This window comes from Acinonyx jubatus, chromosome F2 (assembly GCF_027475565.1).
Source record: "Acinonyx jubatus isolate Ajub_Pintada_27869175 chromosome F2, VMU_Ajub_asm_v1.0, whole genome shotgun sequence".
Classification (NCBI taxonomy): Eukaryota; Metazoa; Chordata; class Mammalia; order Carnivora; family Felidae; genus Acinonyx; species Acinonyx jubatus.
The window spans coordinates 66,672,860-66,692,668 of record NC_069394.1 but is presented as its reverse complement, the minus strand read 5'-3'; the positions used below and the strand labels follow the sequence as shown (position 1 = coordinate 66,692,668).

General features: G+C 39.4%; 2 long non-coding RNA genes across 7 annotated transcripts in view; one reads left to right on the top strand and one right to left on the bottom strand.

Moving 5' to 3' along the window:
- The window catches only part of LOC113594681 (uncharacterized), a 140,147-nt gene extending 133,376 nt beyond the window's left edge, over positions 1-6,771 (bottom strand). For 4 of the 5 annotated variants that reach the window (XR_008292507.1, XR_008292510.1, XR_008292509.1 and 1 more), the window contains exon 1: positions 5,663-6,771. This is a non-coding gene — a long non-coding RNA (uncharacterized LOC113594681). The remainder of the gene's footprint in view (positions 1-5,662) is intronic. The other variant, XR_003415101.2, reaches the window with a different exon arrangement.
- LOC113594682 (uncharacterized) overlaps positions 5,710-19,809 on the top strand; it is a 38,657-nt gene continuing 24,557 nt past the window's right edge. The window contains exons 1-2 of one of the 2 annotated variants that reach the window (XR_008292511.1): positions 5,710-6,656; positions 6,869-6,950. This is a non-coding gene — a long non-coding RNA (uncharacterized LOC113594682). Of the gene's footprint in view, positions 6,657-6,759; positions 6,951-19,809 lie in introns of those variants that run through there. The other variant, XR_003415102.2, reaches the window with a different exon arrangement.

The window sequence follows — 19,809 nt, the reverse complement described above, 5'->3', positions numbered from 1 at the left end:
TGGGATGCCTGGCTGGCTCAGGCATAAGAGCATGTGACTCTTGACCATAGGGTTGTGAGTTTGAGTTCCACGTTGGGTGTAGAGATTACAAAAAAAAATAATAAACTAAAAAAATAAATAAATAATATAATGTCTGTAAAAGGTACAATATAAGAATTATTAAACAGTGCCACTTATATAACTTTTTATTTTCTTGATTTTTTAAGTAACTTTAAAGTAATTAATTTTAAAATATTTTAATTTAAAATGCATATTCGGATTCAGTTAAATATTTCATGCAAACTAAATTTTTCTTTATCAACAAAAACCTATGCTTGCCATTTGCACTCAGTTTTACTCTTTTAAATTGTAAATACCAATAAAAACACCAAATTGTTTTTAGATGATAGAATTGAAGAAACGCAAGTTTTTTTCTATATCTTGACAATCACTTCACTATTATTTATTTCTAATCTACTGTTTAAACTCAGGAATATGTCAAACCCTGGGGACCCACATACCTTCTATACCCACAGCAAGCTGGGACAACTCTGAACCAAAGGAACATTTGCCTGAGATGAACACATATATAGATGACTCCACATGTTTTGCAGTAAACTACATAACCAGAAATTCTTTAAAAAAATTTTTTTTAATGTTTCTTTATTATTGAAAGACAGAGACAGAGCATGAGCATGGGAGGGGCAGAGAGAGGAGGAGACACAGAATCTGAAGCAGGCTTCAGGCTCCAAGCTGTCAGCACAGAGCCCGATGCGGGGCTCGAACTCATAAACCCCGAGATCATGACCTGCCTGAGCCGAAGTCAGATGCTTAACGGACTGAGCCACCCAGGCGCCCCAGAATTCTTTAAATTAAGTTTCGTGTAGAATATTGCTTATTAAAGGATAAGTAATAGCAATATACTAATTTAATTATTATTTAAATTCAACAGTAATCTCAACAATTGTTAGAACTCAGATCATAAGTTTTTTTTCAGAGAGTATTTTGTCACCGACATTTAGAATTGCTGGCAAATGGTGACAATAAAAATACCAGCTTTTGGTCGGTTTTATAATTGTTCTTGAATCTGTACAGATGAGTCACCCCTTACTGTGTGCCTTGAATGACCACTCTGTATTGTAAGCGCAGTTTTTGCGTAATGTTCTTGACGAGAATGACGACAGGTTGGCTCTGGTTTAAGAGCACAGGATCCAGTCGAGTACACGCCAGGAGTCTGTTGTCAGGACAGCCCCTTTTTCCTCTCCTGCAGTCTCTCTTCTTTGTACCCATGTTCTGAGATCATGATAGAGCTTTATTTCCCTGTCATCCATTTCTGAGCTTTCACTTTAGCCACTTTTTCTATCAAAAAATTTCTTCCATAAAGGGTTTTGATCCTTCAGCATGTTCACAATGTAAAGACAAAGATAAAGAAGACAACCAGGACTTAAGACTTCAGTATTCAGGGCTTCTGGGTGGCTCAGTCGGCTAAGCATTTGACTTCGGCTCAGGTCATCATCTTGCAGTTCGTGGGTTCGAGTCCCACACTGGGCTCTGTGTTGACAGATCGGAGCCTGGAGCCTGCTTCAGATTCTGTGTCTCCCTCTCTCTCTACCCCTCCCCACTTGTGCTCTGTCTCTCTCTGTTTCTCAAAAATAAATAAATGTAGGGAAAAAAAGACTTCAGCATATAAACCATGACTTTTTAAAAATCCCATGCATGCACACATGTGTAGAAACTACACTTCAATGTTGCAGAGCACTGCTCATGTTTAAAAATTAATTAGATTTAATCAGGTCAACTCAACCATGTCCATCAAGTAATGGACTAGGTGAGGCATAGCAAAATAATACTTTCTAATGATTAAAGTACCTGCGAATACATGAGGAATCCAAGAAACAGAGAGGATAAAAGATTCCCCTATAGTCACACAGCAATCAGTTGTAGACTCAGTTTCCTCATCCCCTGCTAGATCCTTTTCAACTTAAAAGCCATATTCCCTACACACATTACCTACAATCCAGAGTGGGAAATACCATTGCAATACATGAAGCTATTCAGACACGTAACAGTGTGTGGTCAAAGGCTACAGTGAGATCCCTGTAAATCTAGGGAGGTAAAACCTGGCTGGAGATATCTCAAGAAAGGGCCAGTAAAGAAGATGAGGCTTGAGTTGGCCTTATAAGCTCTTCAAGTTGAAAGAACATGGAAGAAGAATGGGTTGCTCCAATGGGTTGTCAGCAAAGACAGAGGAACTCCAACATATGAGTGAACCATGGCCAGCAAGCAAGTCACCTCACCCCTTTGAGCCCATTTTATTCCACCTTAAATGAGGAAGGGGTGCAGTTATAATGGTATGGAAAAGTGTAATTCACCAGAATTCCTCATGAGATGAGCCTGTATTTATTAGAAAGAAATTCTTTGATAAGCAAGAACAGACTCACATACCAAAGACATTCCATTAACTGCTATGTGTAAAATAAAAAGAATTTATGTATTTTTCCTTTTTCTTGAGAGAGAGAGAGACAGAGACAGAGACAGAGACAGAGACAGAGAGAGAGAAGGAACAGGGGAGGGACAGAGAGGCAGGGAGACACAGAATCTGAAGCAGGTTCCAGGCTCTGAGCTGTCAGCACAGAGCCCGATGCAGGTTCAAACCCACGAACTGTGAGATCATGAACTGAGCCGAAGTTGGATGCTTAACTGATTGTGCCACCCAGGCACCTCTGTATTTTTTTTTTCCTGAAATGAAAAGGGTAGGAAAGTGAGAAGAAGAAAAAAAGAGGGAGAAGGTCAACACAATAGAATGTGGTTATGGCACATAATGTGACCGACCCCTTTCTAATGACCTCTCAAAAGCTCATCAAAGCATACCAAAAAATTATGAAGCGCTAAGTGTGATGGGATTTCTTATAGAAACTGGCAGGTGACAGAGTTCTGCCCAAGGGGTCATGGGTAGAAAAAGATGTAGCATCAAGGATGTGGGAGTCAATTGGCTTCTATGCTACACTCTGTGAGTCGTCCGTATTCACCATCTAGGGCTGCCATAACAAATTACCACAAACTGAGTAGCTAAAACCAACAGAAATTTATTCTTTCACAGTTTTTGGAGCTAGACGTACAAAATCAAGGTACTAGCAGGGCCATGCTGCTTCTGGTAAGAAGAATTTTTCTTGCCTCTTCCTGCTTCTGGTAATGACAATTAATTCTTGGCTTTCCCTGGCTTATAAATGCCTGATTCTAATCCCTGCCTCTGAAATCACATGGCCTGCTTTCCTGTGTGTCTCTAGAGGTCTCCAACTCTCTTTGCCCTTATAAGAACACCAGTCATTAAATTTAGGGCCCATTCTAATCCAGTATGACCTCATCTTAACTGCATCTTAACTGCAGCATTTTAGCTGAAAGACCCTATTTCCAAATAAGATCACATTTCCAGGTACCACGGTTAGAATTTCAAAGTATCGTTTTGAAGGACACAGTCAACCCACAATAGACCCAGATATATCCCTGAATACTTTGTATGTGCTTTACTACGAGAAGCTCAAAATAGCTGTATAATTGGCTCATTAACTGAGCCTTCGCCTTCTCTTTGCTGGCCCAGAACAGTGGATCTGTGGAGAGCTGAAGGACAGATTTGATGGATCCTTACAATTTACCTATTCTGACAGTATTTAGAGAAGCATTAATTTCAGGTGATAGTTTTCAAGGAAGATTCATCTGTATGTGGGCACATAATGAATAGGCAAATAGTGCTTGGCCTTGCCTTAGAACTTTCCAGATATCTCTCTGGGCACATAGCATACAGGAAGGCTTTTCCGCTCCGTTTCACTTCTTGCCTTTCTTTCTCCCATACCCACATGGTTGAGGTCAGCTCATCCCAAGTATAGTTGGTACATTAGTATTAATGCTATAAAATCATCCACCTCATTATTATACAATTATGAATGGATGGCAAAGTTGATCATAGTTTTATTTATCAGCTGTAATTATTACAGATCCTAATCAAAGCCTTTCATAAACTCCAAATTTAATATATTGTCTGGTGGCTTTAGGTCATATGCCTTTCTCCTTGACCTTAAAATTCTTCCAATGTCCCTCTTCTGGCCTTGGGAGAGTCTGATGAATTTTAAATGGTCTTAGATGGCTTGTCTATTTTCCCACATTGCCTTCCACCACTATTACTAATACTCTTTACATATCCACCACTCTTGTCCACTTCTATTTAAACCAGCCTAGATGCCCTTATTTGGCATTCCTTTGTACTCCTGTAATTTGGTGTTTCAGCCTGTGCCATTAACCTAATCACACACTCGCATTAACTGGCTTGTCAACCTCTTGAGGGCCCTTGTTCTTCTCTGCATATTTTATAACATTTAGCACAGTGTCTAACATGTGGTAACTGCTCAAAAAGTCTGCGTATCATTAAACTGAAATTGGGAGGATTATTTTCCATCTTTTTAGGCCTGTGCTCTCCTGAATCTCAACATTCTAAAGGCAGTGAAGTTCACAAAAAAGACATACATTTTATGTCTGGCTTATTTAGATGCATAAGTATAGCATCCTATTCATCTCAAAAGAAGAAAGTATGGGGGTGCGTGGGTGGCTCAATCGGTTAAGCATCCGACCCTTGATTTTGGCTCTGGTCATGATCTCATGGTTTGGTTCATGAGTTCGAGAACACTGCCAGAAGATGCTGTCTATGAACCTGAATTGACCAGAATCTTGATCTTGGACTCTCCAGCCTCCAGAACTGTAAGCATTAACTTTCTACTGAAACAGTAGAAAGCTAACCTGTGGTAATTTGTTAGAGCCAAACGGACTAAGATACAAGAAGAGCAGTAAGGCTTCCAAACAAGCCCCTTTAAATGCCATGTCACTAATCAAAAGTTAGGAGTAATGGAATCCTTGGCAATGGGATCAGTTGCTTGCAAATTTGTGGTTTTGTTTCCATTTTCCAAAATGCAAATATCTCTCTGATTTTTCAGGGTTAATTGAACAATTTGGAAGAGAATATGCCCACCTTTTCAAAGACGTCCAATGTTTTCCCCCAAATATTTCCATTCTTTATTCTTCCCTGATTTACACATCATTTTCTCCTGAACAGAGAGCATGCTGTGTGCCAGCTGGACCTGGACTGCAGTAGGTTTGTTTCCAAAGAAGGTTCATGTCCAGAGCATTGATAAAAGACCAAAGAAATTTGACCAGAATTAGGTTTTTAAGGAATATTTGGAGTAAAACAGTCCAAATCTGGTTTTTAATCATTATATACTGGGAGGTGGAAAAATTGTTTTAAGGGTCAACTGCAACTATCCCATATCTACGAATTTGTTGCCACCTAGAATTTCTATACCTCACATCTTTACCTACTACAATTACAAGAGAGAGAGAGAGAGAGAGAGAGAAAGAAAGAAAGAGAGAAAGAAAAAGAGTTAATTTGCAATAATTTGTTTTAAATAAGACTGAGTAGTTCTAGTCAATCTTCACAGCATGTTATTATAAACATCACTAATGCTTTGTGATTAATAATGTAAGAATTTACCCTCAGTCAACAACACAAAATACTCCACGCATTGTCAGTGAGTCACTTTTAAGTTATCTGCTACCCAGCTCCTATTAAAAATCCTGCTGTTAAAAGTTACATAAACAGGCAAACAAAAAATCATCTCAAGGTTACACAGCAGCTTACCTCCTCTTACTTTATCCTTCAACCTCTGTGAATTATATTTAAGTCGCTCATAGACTTGCTTTCCCTGAGCTGCAGTTTTACAAGAAGGGAAATCCATCCGTGCATCTGTTATGAAAATCATGCTGAGGTGAAGAACATTGTCTGTTGTCATGTGTCGCTTCTCTGCCTATACAGTAGTCCCTCCTTATCCATGGTTTTGCTTTCTGAGGTTTTAGTCTCTCGCGGTTAACCGCAGTCTGGAAGCAGATGGTCTTCCTGACATAACAGAAAGTCACAACAGCCTCACACGATGTCACAGTGCCTACCTAGATCATTTACCTCACTTCATCTCATCATGCAGGCATTTTATCATCTCACATCATCACAGGAAGAAGGTTGAGTACAGCACCATATAATATTTTAAGAGAGAGACCACATTCAAATAACTTTTATTATATCATATTGTTATAATTGTTGTGTTTTATTATTAGTTATTGCTATTGATCTCTTACTCTGCCTAACTTAAAAATTAAACATTACTATAAGTATGAATGCATAGGGAAAAAAAACATAGAACAATATGTACTTTCTACAGTTTCAGGCATCCACTGGGAGGGTCTTGGACTGTATCCCCTGAGGCTCCTAAGTGGGGGCCACAGTATTCTCCCATTAGCGATTTGCTTCAGAATTCAAGGGAAAGAAAAGCTTTGTTTCAGGTGAGGAAGTGGACTGGCCACTGTACTGAGAAGTCGAACTCCAGTGTTGATCGTTGTTGGCGGACAGCTTTTAAGCCTCTCCCATCTCCCTCTGTCCCTTGTGCCCATATTTGAACAAGCTGATAACAAAGCCCCTTCTTTGGTGCCTGTGGGAGATGCAGACCACCACAAGCACTCAGGAACCTTCACCCAGGCTCAACCCCTAACAATAAAAACTCAAGCCAGGCCCCTGCCCTCACTCACCAGCCATTTCAGTCTGCTTGAGAGGAGGCCCCTGCTCTCCACTACACCTCAGTGATGTAAGTAACAAATCATTTCAGACTCTCATGGATTGTATGTGGTGTCATCAGTCCAACATCCCAAACAGATTTGGGGTGGGGGGGCGGGGGGGAGGGTCCCTCCTGCTTTGGCAGCATGACCATAACAACTACCCTCTTTCTGAAGTGAGAACTAGATAATATACATCTCCCTTTTGATCTTGACCAATATAAATACCAAGTAATTATGGCAGACTAGTGTGCTGTACATCTGTGGACCCCTCCAAGGCAGGCAGATGGGCATCTCATGGTTTGGACTTGACCTCCGAGACCGAGGTTGGAGCCCCATCTTTGTGCCTTCCTGGAACCCAATACAAGGGAGTATTTACCAGCCTGACTCTCCATTGGGCTGGAGACTCTGCAGGGCAGTTCTTTGCCCATGGTGTTCATCACAGTATTCCCAGCAGGTAGCACAGGGTAGGCACTGAGCAAATACTTGATCAATCAACGACTGAAAGAATGAAGTTTAGGTAGAGAAGCAATTTGCAAGAAAGCAGGGCAAACATTAGTAAGTGTCACAGGAAAAATAAAAAGGCTTCTTCTGTGGCTTCAAAAATGAGAACTACCCAGCAGAAATCCTAACCTACAGCATTCTGCTACTGAGCTGCAAGTGTGGCATCTAATTGCTCAGGCCCTACGCCAGGACAGCCACCTGCATTGAAATACTAGCACAAATCACAATTTACTTCCCAAAAGTTAAACTTCATTAAATATTAGTTTAATTTAATGTTTTCCAGATTAATTTAAGATTAATTTATAGCCACACATTTGCACAGCCCAAGCAGTATCTCTCCTTTCTGTCATTTCTATCATCTTACAGACAGTAGGAAAAGGGAAAATGTATGGTTAAGAAGCGCCGTGATAGAGTAAGTAGGGGGAGATTTAATTAAACTATTACATATCTTTTCCTCGAATGTGGGGAAAAAAACATAAATTTGCCAGTGAGTACAGTAGTATGCATATCAGGAAGCCTGATAAACAAAAACTTTGCAGATAGGAAAAGTGGTTCTTACAAAATGACTTGGGCTCAAAATCTGACATTGTATTTAACCCTACGTTCTCTTCCTAACTCTAAAATTGTATATTAGTGCCAATTTATTCTTTGTTGGTAGAATTTGTTCGCAAAGAAAATAAAAAAAATTTGGTTCATTAATATTCAATAGCTCTTTTTGTGCATGACTATCTTTTCCAGAATCATAGGATCTTAGTGCTCAAAAAAGCCCTGGGGAATATCTAGTCCTGTGGAGTTCATATCATTTTAACAGGTGTCCTTCACTTAAATGGCATCTTATATATGGAAATCATGGCTTAAAGAAGCTCAAAGCGCAACTGCTTTGGTGAAATTGGGAGTGAGGAATCTGAACCTTCCCCAAGCCCCTTCATTCTTAGGAGCTGCCCCCGCCAAGTACTTCATCATCAATTCCAGAGCTCTGCAAACACAGTCTGAAATTCACTAATTTAATGCAATTTCCCCATTTTACAAATGAAAAAAAAAAAAACTGAAACGGGCAGGGCCAAGACACTAGTCAAATTACACTGATAAGCTGTAGCAAAACCAAGTTAGACCCCCTCCTTCCCCTCCTCACTGCTCTTCCGGCTGCCTTCATGGCACTCAGAGCTCTTTGTCCTGGAGGATGTGGCAGCCAAACTCGCCATGCAGGTCTGGGAGAGAGTCTAATGGTGGGTGGGGGAATGTCACAAAACAGGACTCTGTGAGCAGAATGGCTGAGCCCCTGTGTAATGAGACTGTGTGCCTATGACTCTTAATCACTAATATTTGCAGATGGTTTTAAGAAAAATCAAATCTTACAGAACTCTAAAAGTAAGTAAAAGTGCCCCTTCCTCCCACCCCACAGGTTCCACATCTCAGAGATAATCACTTTCCTCTTCACTGAACAGATGCAGAATTCTATTTCTAAACTGATCAATATTAGATCGAAAGATGAGGAATTTCATACTGACTGATACTACATTCCATGTATGCTCCCTTTATAGACTTAGTTTTGCATTTTCAACATATTTTTTTAGTGGTGTTCTTTTTTCTTTTTTTTTTTTTTAATTTTATTTTAGAGAGGGTGAGAGAGCGTGCACATGAACGGGGGAGGGGCAGGGAGAAAGAGAGAGAGAGAGAGAGAGAGAGAAAGCGAGAGAATCCCAAGCAGGCTTCACGCTCTGCTTGGAGCCCAACACAGGGCTCCCCCTCATTACCCTGGGATCACAACCAGAGCTGATATCCAGAGTCCGACACTGAACCGACTGAGCCACTCAGGTGCCCCACATTGTCAAGGTTTTTAACATTTATTTCTGTAATGAATGTACATCCTCAGTGTTTCGTTGATTCTCACACATTTTCAGGGAAACTGGAGTTGTTCTGATTTTTGGTTGGTTGGTTTTCTTTTTTTCCCTTCCTCTCTGGAAGCATTCAGAATGTTTTCTGTACCTTCTGTGTTCTCAAATTTTACAGCTTAGAGTCAATGGTAGAATATGTATGTATGTATGTATGTATGAATGTATTTTCATTTATCCTGCTCAGAATTCAATGTCACTTTTAATCAGCAAACTTATGTTTTTCTTGAGTTCAGTTGAAATGGTCTGCAATTATTTTAGGTATTAAGTCTCAATTTGGTGACATGGGCTTAGCACAAGTGATTCCATTTTGGATTTATTCTCTCTCTCTTTTTTTAAACAGTAATATAAAATATATTTAGTCTCCAGCCCCGTTCCCAGCACAAAGCTCCTAAAATCATTGGAATTTCCTAAGTGATTAAGAGTGATAAAAGTGTCATTTATCACTCATAACAAGCTGCTTTCAACCACACCTAAGATTATGTTAATGAGATGATTTTGGAAAACCCCTCTGGATGGGGTCTGGTTGCCAGAAGAACAACAAGATCAGATGGTTGGAACTTGCAACCCCACATCCCCTCAAACCCCCTTACAACACTTCTGGGGAGGGGAGAAGAGATAGAGGTTGAATCAAACACCAATGGCCAATGAGTTCATCAATCATGCCTATGTAATGAAGCCTCCATAAAAACCCAAAAGGACAGAACTCAAAGAGGTAATAGTGAACAAGAATAAATGCACGTTCTAGAAGGATGACTAAACTCCACAGGGACAAAAGCTTCTGTCTTCAGAACCTGACAGACCTTGCTCTATGTATCTCAACATCTGGTTGTTAGTGTCCTTGAACATCTTTTGTAATAAACCTGTAATCTAGTAAGTAAATTGTTTTTCTGAAGTTCTGTGCAAATTGATCAAACCCAAGGAGGGGCTCAGGAGGAGGGTGGCAGTCTTATGGGAGTGACCCCTTATCCTGTGGGATCTAATGCCATCTCCAGGTAGACAGTGTCAAAATAAATTGTAAGACACTCATTTAGTGTCACAGAATTGCTTGCTGTGTGAAAAACCCACATATCTGGTGTCACAGATGTTGTGAGAGTTCTGAGGGTGAGTGTAATAGTTGAGAATAGAAAATGGCTGTCTGGTAGCTCAGTTAGTAGAGTGTGTACTCTTAATTTCTGGGTCATGAGGTTAAGCCCTACGTTTGGCATAGAGACTACAAACAAAACAAAACAAAACAAAATAAAATTAATAAAATTAAATTAAATTAATTAAATTAAATTAAAATTAAGTTAAATTAATAAAATTAATTAATTAAATAAAATAAAAATAAAATAAAAATAAAATAAAATAAAATAAAATAAAATAAAATAAAATAAAATAAAAGAAGAGAAACACAGGAGTGTTTTCTTTTACACCTCAGTCATGACTTTTTTAATTATTCATCATGACCCTATTTGACAACAGTAATTTTAATTAAAAGTACAGTGATCCTCTGTTGTCTATTCATATTTACAGTGTCAAGATCTAGGTAGACTATTCAGAAAGACCACAACAACTGTGTAGGTTGGTTTTCCCAGCAGGCCCCTTCCCTGAATGGAAAGGCAAGTTGCAGAAGCATAAGTGGGTGACTATGGCCCAGAACGGCTTCCCTGAGATGTCTGCACAGGCACCCAAATGAGGACTTTAAGAGAACCTTAGAGTATTTCACTTTTAGGCAGAGCTGCCTTTTTTTTTTTCCTAGCGTCTGGTGTAGCTGTCCTGAATTTGCCTCAAATCTGCTCTAATTCCATCTCAAGCCCCTTTCCTCACTTCTAGATTATTCTCACATAGATTACATAGTGTATTTATGGTATGTTAGTCTTGTACTAACCATATACTCAGTAAATGTCACAAACTTAGGGTAATCCCATAGGCTCAGCCGTTTGAGAAATGAGTTCTTGCAGAAAGTACCCTGATGATGTCCCCATGCTTCACACTCCATTCCTGGTCTTACTTCTGAGTTTCACTCTTCCCTGGGATGTTCTTGTTGACTACAGCTCTTACCTCCAATAAACAGATTTTTCTTGATATTGTTTCTCAATCTGACCCCATCCATTTTTCATCTTAAAGTATTTCCTCAAATGTTCTGGTCTGCTATCAGTTCCTTTTCCTTGGTTTTCAATACTGTCATGGTTTTGTTTGTTGGTTGGTTTATTTATTTATTTTAAGAGAGAGAGAGAGAGAGAGAGAGAGAGAGAGAGCGAGCATGAGTGAGGCAGGGGCAGAGAGAGAGGGAGGGAGAAAATCCCTAGCAGGCTCTGCATGATCAGTGCAGAGCCGGACACAGGGCTCATGGGACATCATGACCTGAGCCAAAATCAAGAGCCAGAGGCTGAACTGATTGAGCCACCCAGTTGCCCCATGGCTTTATTTTTATTCATTATTTTTCGATGTCTTTTCAGTCAGGATATAGGAAAACAGGGGAAATGATGTCTATCAAACACCTGTGCATCTTGAACTATGTTCTAGTATTTTGAAAACTTCAACTGGAACACTGAAAGCTTCCACAGTTGAATGTAAAAATAACAAATGTGTCCACATACATGAAGCCATGTACCCAGTGACTTGCCAGCTCTAAGGACAGTGAGGCAGACTACCTACAAGCTATCATTAAACAGGTCAACTCTGCTCACTCAGCCATTCCTCTACTTCCATACAAGTTAGTATTTCACATACATCCCCCTACATAAATAAGAAAACCTAGCAAAAAGAAGAAAAAGACCTAGAGTCTACAGTCCTGACCAAGGCTCACAAAGATCAATAAACAATCACAAGGGAAGTACAGATGCAGGGAAACTCAGTGATCATCTAGATCAATATCTTATGTTGGCCCACAGGCTACATGAAGCCCTAAGACTTGAAGCTATTCTCTCAAGGGTATCCAGTTACTAGTGATACACTTAGAACTTGAATCCTGATCTTTTTATATCTAGATTATGGCTTTCTACACCTCTGATTGTCTTCTCTTTGTTCCTCTTTTTCCTTTATGTTTTATTTTTACTGAACAAAAAAGCAGAACAGATACCCTCACCAATAAATGCCTCTCCTTCTATCCACCCCTCTTGCCACACACCCTTCTCCATTTAACATTCAACAGTGGAATTCACTGTGTGTGTGATGTCTATGATGTGAGTCTTACTTTGCATATCAGAGGCACCAATATGACCCACTAACTACCGTTGGGGTGAATTCAATGAATATTCAGCATCTAAGACACAGAAAGCGCTGTACTAAATGTTGCAGGAAATACTAGGATAAGTAGAAACTATTAAGAGAATAGAGAGATAAAGAAAAATGGCCCATTCTAGAGTATTCAATTCATTCAGAGGGCAGGTGGAAAAAGAGAAGTAGACATTACAAGTGTCCAATGGTGTCTGGTGCTTCCCCCACTCCAGGCACTTCTCAGGGACCTTGCAGTTAGGTAGGTCCAGGTGACTCATTCTGGCCAATGGAGAATATAAACAGCATGTGTCACTTCAAGAAGAAAAACACACAAATGATATTCCAGATTCCTTTTCCTGCTGTGGCAACTAAGGTAACCATGTTGTCCAATGGTGCATCTACAAGATGGGGGGAGTGTCTCTACACCTGGGGCCCCAAGTGACTATGCAGAGACTCCTGACAACCCATATAGGACATGTAGCATGAACCAGAAATAAATGTTTGTCTTGCTAAGCCATTGTAATTTTTGTTACAGTAAAATTTGTTAGAGCAAAATCTAGTCCGTCTAGTGTCCTAATGAGAGGACCCAGTTAAAGAAACCGAGAAGGAGCAGTGAGCAAAATGAGAAGACAGCAAGGAAGAGAAAATCATGTGATCATGAAAATTAAAGAAGCAATGGGGAATTTGTCACTAATAACACAAGAAAAATTCAATAAAACTTTTATCCTCATTGATAATCATTCTATCAACCCTTTGTTCTTTAATACAGCTTTACTCTGCTTCAGTAATTTCCTTGGATCGAAAAAGCACATGCAAAAATACCTCACTGCAAAAGTATAAACCTGAAATGTGAAAAACAAATGTATATTACAATCAGACCAAAATATTTACATGATGTAAAACATTAAATAAATAAACCATTAGAATAATCCTATTGAACTAAGCAAATGGAATCCAATAGAACAGCTGTTAATATTATCTTCCTCCATAAAGAGAAACCTTGATGACTCATTTAGAGCTTCATAAATTGTATCTTTTCCCTGCTTGGTATAAATAGGGTTTTTCCATTTAGTATGTTGTTTGGTATATATTGCTAGACTTGATATGCATAACAACATAAGATCCTATCCGTCCATTGTGTCTCCTACACCTGGAAACTCCCTATCCATCCAAGTACCATGCACCTCAACTAGGCAAATTCACTCAAATAAGCTGAAAAAAATGCACACAGATTAATGGTAATCTACTTCCTCCTATTTATTTCCTCATAAACTCAATTCTAGCATAGCATACTTTTAAAATATGTATATATTATGCATTACAGAAGAATCCTAAGTGATTCTTAAAAAATAAAGCGCCACCAAAACAATTTAAAACTTTTGTGTATTCCCCTGAAATTGCATCCTTCTCCTTTTGTGTGCCTAACCCCCTTGTCCTGATGACAATTCAGAACACCTCTGGCCTTGTTCTCCAGCACTGTAAACATTTCACTGGACCCCTCGAGTGAGCAGTCCTGGTTCAGACTTCCCAAGGAGCTTAACTGAGAGAACCCTTGTCCTAGTCGCAGATCTAGGCACCCTGTGAAGAAAGGCAGGATTTGTCCACTGTCCTTCCCTTTACAACATAGGAGATATTGTAAAGGATAGAGGGCAGTAATATTTCTGAGCATCTTAGTCTGAAATTGGGCAAAAGAAAGGAGAAAAGAAAGACCCTTATGGCACATCCACCACACCGTCCTTACTAAAAGCACTAATAATTCTCAATTATCAAAGCATATATTATTTAGTTTAGAGCATGCAGACGGGCACCATGAGCACCTGACAAACTCAGCTCCCGACACAAAACCATGAGCAATATTTACTACTTAGTTTTCAGGAGAAATTAATCTTCACCAATGATCAGAGAAGCTGAAGGCAATACTAATAAGTGGAAGGTGAGATGTTACAGTTCTCAAGTTGAGGCTTCCACATACAGATCTTTAAAACCAAGTTCAAGCCCTTCATTTTAACCATGTACAGGCAAAGCAAGAACAGGATTCTCTGAGAAGGCTTGAACCAGATTAATGCAAACAGAATTGTACCACTCCCAACCTCCCATGTTTTCTTGGTAATGTGTGTAATAATCTAGTTAAAATCAATGAAATCAGAATTTCTTATATTTTGATACCTGATACAACCATATTGGGGAAAAATTGGTATCACCTAGTAAATCTGAACTTGCACATACAACCCAGTAATTCTATACATAGGTATATACCCTAGTGTATAGCCTAAATACATACACATAACTTTTTCACAACTATGAGCTATGTTATAGAAATGTCCGTGGAAGTATTGTTTGTGAGAGGAAAACCTGAAACTACTGAAGTCCACAAACAGGAAACTGGATAATTTTGGAATATTCATACCTGGATTACAATATACATAAATGAATAAGCCACAGGTATACATAGCAACATGGATGAATCTTATAAACTTACCCAAAAAGGGGCAGGTTACAAAGCAATACATAGAGCATAGTTCCATTTTGCCTAACCTTGGCAAAATCAAACAATGCACTAAGTTTATATACAATCGTACAGAATAAAACTCGAAAGAGAATGATTCACACAGGATTCAGTATAATGGCTACTTTGGGAATGAGGAAAGAGAAGTATGTGATTTGGGAGGGGCAAATGATAGGCTTCAAAGAACCTAGTAATTTTCTATTAAGTTGGGTAGTGGGTAAACGGGTTATTAGTCCTTGAAGCACATATGTTACACATACTCCTTTGTATATAAAATAATTTCATATAAAAATTATTAAACTTAGTGTACATAAGAATTCGTGTTTAAAACGTATTTTCACAGACCCAACACTCAGGGAATCTGTTTCAGTATGTTTAGGGAGCAAGGGGATACCTCAGGTTCAGCTTTTTAAAATAAACATCCAAGGTACAACTGGAAATGGTCCATGAGGTGTATGTACCACCCCGTGAAAAATACGAGATTAGTTTTCCAGAGTTACCAAGTTTTTTTTTTAAGCTTATTTATTTTGAGAGAGGGAGAGCGTGCGTGAGCAGGGAGAGGCAGAAAAAGAGTCAGAGAGAGAATCCCAAGCAGGCTCCATCAGTGCAGAGCATGATGCAGGGCTTAATCTCACAAACTATGAGATCATGACCTGAGCCGAAATCTAGAGGTGGATGCTTAGCTGACTAAGCCACCCAGGCACCCCCTAAATTATTAAGTTTTTTTTTAACGTTTATTTCTGAGAAACAGAGACAGAGCATGACCAGGGGAGGGGCAGAGAGAGAGGCAGACACAGAATCCAAAGCAGGCTCCAGTCTCCTAGCTATCAGCATGGAGACCGACATGGGGCTCGAACTCACGAACTGCGAGATCATGACCTGAGCCGAAGTCAGACAGTTAACCAACTGAGCCACCCAGGGACCTCCTAAGTTATCAAGTTTTATAACAAAGTTTACAGACTTTCTTTTTTAAGTGAAATCTTATTTGAAAAAAACAAACACAAACAAACAAGCCAAAAAAAACCCCAAAAAACAAAAACCAAAAACCCAGTTTGTAAAAAGGATCAAAACAGAGGTGTTCTGGTTAGAGTTGGGGAGGAGGCCCCAAGTCTTGTTCATTGGGCATTCCTTTCTCCCACTACAACTGCAGCCTTGAAGGCAGCTCTAGAAGTCCACAATTTCATGACCAATGGCAAAGAAACTCCCAATATCAATCCCATTCAATATATTTCAAAATAAAAAGAAGGAATTATGCAAGTTTGGCTGTGAGACAAAAGCAAGGTGAAAAACAAACCTTGGGAATATTTTAACTAGAATTTATAAAATGTGTATGCTCGTTTGGTTTGATTACACACACACAATTCACACAATCTGCATATGTGAAGGCACAATGTCTGGCACATAGTAGGTATGTGTACAGTTTAAATGGATCAATACCTTGATTCATTCCTGAACTTTGGATGAAATAGGAGTGAAAGTCAGAGACTTGTTATTCTGTGATTCTGACTTTTGGATGTAATTTACAACATAGTGCTAGCCACAACTTCTTCCACTGGAATGCTTCCAGGCAACAAAAGTAATGGATTTGTTAAGTTACCCACAGCAAACCACAGCACCCTGAACACCTGCTGAAAGAAAGAGTTTCCTAGCTACAAATGTAGTTTGAACATGCTGTCTAGAGCAGATCTACTCTGCACGAAACATGTAGCCAAAGTGAGAAAGGAATGGAATGGAATATTCAAATAGGAAAAAATAGGTGGGTGGCTACATATTGGTGTAAATGGAACATCATGTAGGGAAATGTGTTCTTTCTTTCTGAATTTACATTTTATACACAAATTGTATAATTAATACTTGGCCATAAGCAAAACTTCATGCAATGGCTTTGAGAACAATTTGTGAAATAGCGGCCACATACAGAGCCCCTCCCCACCAAATACTGGTTAAGACTTATACACCATCTATAATGGCAAAAAAGAACACAGAAGTTAGTATTCTAGGTGAAAACCTTTCTTATAAGCCCATTGGTTTCTGTTGATTCTCTTGGCCTTCATTCAAGAGAAGCTGGCATGGGCTGTTGCCTAGCAACAGCATGCAGTACACTTTTCTACCAGCCCATGAAAATGCTGTCTCTGGACCTCATGTCATTTAGCACCGTGGTTTTGTAAATGATGACAATCTCTTAGGAACTTTTCTTTCCTCCCTTCAAATGAGTGCCTGAAGACTATTTTAATATTCATTCCTTCATTATAAACATTGCATTTGGCTTAACGAAGACCAGAAAATTAAGAAGGTACATCAATTGGCAACTCCCGTTTCTCTGACACTGACAGAGAAACCAGTAGGAACACATATCTTATTGAGAATTGCAATATATTTTCTTTGAATGAACTATAGACTGTTTAATACCATCCATACTAATATTTAATTAATGCCTCCTATGTGTTTAGGATATCATATCTCAACAACACAGACACTGTTCCTATTCTCATGGAACTTACTTGCCTATCCTTGAATCTCCCTAAAGGCTAAATGTTCACCCATAAGAACACATTCCAAATTCTTGTGTATTCCAGCTAAAAAGGAGGTCCTACTTTTTTAAAACCAAGAAATATTTTCAAGCCAAATTCAGATAACTGAAACCCTAGTTGGTCAGGGCCAGCTGAATCCAAGTTAGGAACTCCAGAAAAATCAAGTCAGCAGACAGGAACCCTAGCTGTGTGAGGTACCGTGCCCCACAGAAATGGTAACAGGACTTTTGAGACTCATGTCACATGATTGAGATTCTTAAATCAAAAACAATGGATGAAGGTTTTCAAACAAAGTATCTCTGAAAGGCCAAAAACTAACTTACCAACAGTTAGGAGAGCATCAAAGGACCCATGTCCATCCTGTATCCCAGCATACAGGTTCAAGGTCACCTAGAAAATATAATGGAACCTTCATTAAAAACATCCTGTAAGCCATTCAGTGAGAAATACTCTAAAATCCTCAACAGAGAGGACTAAGAAAGTATGACAATTCTTTGGGAACCCAAAAGAAATCTGGCTATGTAACTCTCCTTTGAAGACTCATATCACTTAGGAAGAAAATTCCTCCAATTTGAGGAAAAACAGAACAAAGCTACCAGCAAATGTTTGGGAGTAGAAAATAAAAACAATATTAAGGAGTCACAATTATTCAGCAAAGCATGAGTTACTAAGACTTGTAGGAAAGGGACAGAGCCACTCAGGTGGGTAGAAAAGTATTAGGCTAAATACCTAGTGATTGTCACAGAAGTTTATATGACATTATTTTCATTGGAAATACACAAACAGATCTTGAGAAAGTAGTATGGCCTTCAAGTTGATTTAAATATGAACCATCACTATTCAAATTTGTCACAATGTAAACCTAAATCCAAAGAGCCTACCTGTTCTCAAAAGACTGGAAGGCATCCTTAGGTTTAGGGCCCTTTGACTGCGTCAGGCCAGAAATAGATTAAATACGTTTTTAAAGTTTCAGGAAAGGAAGAAAAGGGAAGAGAAGAGAAAGAGAGACAAAGGGAGAAAATTTCAACAGAAGATTGTGTTATGAAGAAAGTTTTGGAACTGTTCTAGCCTGATTTTCACTTTATTTAATGCCAGCTAAATGCTTTCTCTCCAAAAATTTTTAACTAAAAAATAAAAGAGGCAATACAAAGTTCTCTGAAACCTTTTTCCCCTTCAGACACAAAACATAATAATGGGAAAGTAATCCTATCATTATGCTTACATGATAAGCAATTTTTTTTTGAAGTTATTTATTTATTTTGAGAGAGAGAGAGCGTGCACAGGAGAGGCAGAGAGAGAGGGAGAGAAAGGCTCCAAGCAGGCTCTAGGCTGTCAACACAGACCCCAATGCGGGGCTCGAACTCAAGAACCACGAGATCATGACCTGAGCTGAAATCAAGAGTTGGACACTTAACCAATTGAGCCACTCAGGTGCCCCAAGTAATTTCTTAAAAAGAGAAAAATAGGGGCGCCTGGGTGGCTCAGTCGGTTAAGCGTTCGACTTCAGCTCAGGTCACGATCTCACAGTCCGTGAGTTCGAGCCCCGCATAGGGCTCTGTGCTGACAGCTCAGAGCCTGGAGCCTGCTTCAGATTCTGTGTCTCCCTCTCTCTCTGACCCTCCCTCATTCATGCTCTGTCTCTCTCTGTCTCAAAAATAAATAAACATTAAAAAAGAGAGAGAGAGAGAGAAATAGAAAGAGATTGAAAGAGAGCCTATGTCAATTAAGTTCCATGTTCTTGGTTGACAGAAATTACTTTAGTGACATCTCTCCATGTACATACACACACTACTTTTAATAGCAAAAACAACATATAATAAAGGCTCTGTATGCTCATTTTTTTTAATGGCACTGTCTGCCTATGTAAACCCACATTTACCTGGGTCCTCTAAGCTTAAATTATTGACTACCCCTACAAATATTTCAGAATCCCTCCCTAACACACCTCACAACTCTTGCCTTTTCCAAACTGTAAGACGTGCTAGTGATTTCCTCCTTTTTAGGACCCCTGTGCAAATTTATCTCTTTCCTCCACATACTGATAGAATAGTTATGCTGGAGTGCCTGAAACCACAGAGCCTCCTCGGGGTAAGTCAGCCAAATAGCTCTTGTGATGGAAGGTAAGAAGTCTTCCTAGGGGAGGGGACATTTGAGTGGGACTCCTAAAGCCACATTAGCTCTAACACTCTTTGTCAGCTGTGCTAAGTGATAGCGCTGAGCCCACAGGTGTTCTTCATTCACTCAGGAATTTGTGGATTCTCTCACATAATCATAATGGCTATTACATTTTTTAAAAAACACTTCCCCATTGATGTGACTGGACTAGTGAGGCATTTTCTCCCCAAGAGCCCATTCCCCAAGAGGTTGGGTGAAGAAAAGGCTGTGACTCAGGAGTCACCTCCCAAGAGAATTAGTGAAAGGGGATCCCACCCCTTCTGGCCAAGGTGGGTAGTAGAAAGAGGGAGATGAGGAGAGGAGCCTGGAGAAGGGCCGGGGGATTCCAGGGTACCCAGATTCACTCCCTATGCCACCTCTATTATAAAAGGAGAAA